General features: G+C 26.6%; 1 protein-coding gene across 1 annotated transcript in view; it reads left to right on the top strand.

The window, feature by feature from the left end:
- Window positions 1–1,248, top strand: part of LOC107625853 (non-specific lipid-transfer protein 1) — a gene marked incomplete at its 5' end in the record, with an annotated part of 49,824 nt that overhangs the window by 47,067 nt on the left and 1,509 nt on the right.

Here is a 1,248-nt window from a genome sequence, read left to right as displayed (position 1 = left end):
TAAAGATAAGATCAACAAATTCAGTACCAAACTCATAGACACAAAAGAATTTGCCATTTTCTAATATAAGAATTTGAAAATAAGAAACAAAAATAGAAAAAATTTTCACTTCAATCGTCGGTCCCTAATTGTGTCAACTATATTTTTAATTAATTTGCTTTTAGCATCTGGTACAACTGAACAAGTTGAAAATGGAACTGTCCACGTGCTAGGCTAGCTAGTAGCTAGCTTAAGCAGTTGAGCTTAAATAAGAGTTATGCTTTGTGCATTATGAATTATGCCAACTAGAAGCACAACACTTTCACTCAACCAGCAGCGTTTATAAACCACCATGAAAATTTTACAAATTTTACAATAACAAATAATGACAGTTTAAAATTTTCGAAAAATAACAACAAATTCTAATATAGCAGCAGTTATGTCAGCCGTTGTTAAAAATTTTCATAAATTCTTAAAAAACTACCATTAAATAATGTCCATAAATTCCTTAAATAGCAGCGTTTATAAACCACCACAAAAAATTTGAAAATTTTACAATAACAAATAATGACAGTTTAAAATTTTCGAAAAATAACAACAAATTCTAATATAGCAGCAGTTATGTCAGCCGTTGTTAAAAATTTTCATAAATTCTTAAAAAACTACCATTAAATAATGTGCAATATTTCCATAAATTCTTAAAAAACTACCATTAAATAATGTGTACCTTGTAATGATTATAATAGATAATTTTTTATTAAATAAACTATAGAGAAATTAACATTGAGCAATTTTTATCCCATCAATCATAAATAAATTAACAATCTTTTGTATTCTATCTTATTATTGTTGGATTGCACATTGTCATTGTTATTGTTATCGCTTTTCATTAAATTACTAAATCTAATATTTATAATTTATATTTAGAAAAAAAAACCCCCACACACACACATATGGGATCACTACTTTAGTAGTTCAATTCAATCTAGAATGTACCTAATAACTCATCTGTGTTTCTATCTCCTGCCCTACCGACAAGCAAATTAAAAGCTCCAAACTTAAATTAAGCTAGGTGCTAAAAGATGAAACGGTACACGTTCCATAGAGCATTAATTGAATTTTGCACCAACTAACAACAAACTCTTATGGTTGATGACACTGCATATTATTGTACCTATACCTATAGCCAATTTATTTTGATGTTCTTTTAATTTTTTTTAGAAAAATGATATTTTTATTATTATTATTTGAGTATATTTTAATTTTTTT

This window comes from Arachis ipaensis, chromosome B02 (genome assembly GCF_000816755.2).
Source record: "Arachis ipaensis cultivar K30076 chromosome B02, Araip1.1, whole genome shotgun sequence".
Taxonomy (NCBI): Eukaryota; Viridiplantae; Streptophyta; class Magnoliopsida; order Fabales; family Fabaceae; genus Arachis; species Arachis ipaensis.
Note: the sequence above shows the minus strand (reverse complement) of the source record. Positions and strands in the feature narration are given on the sequence as shown.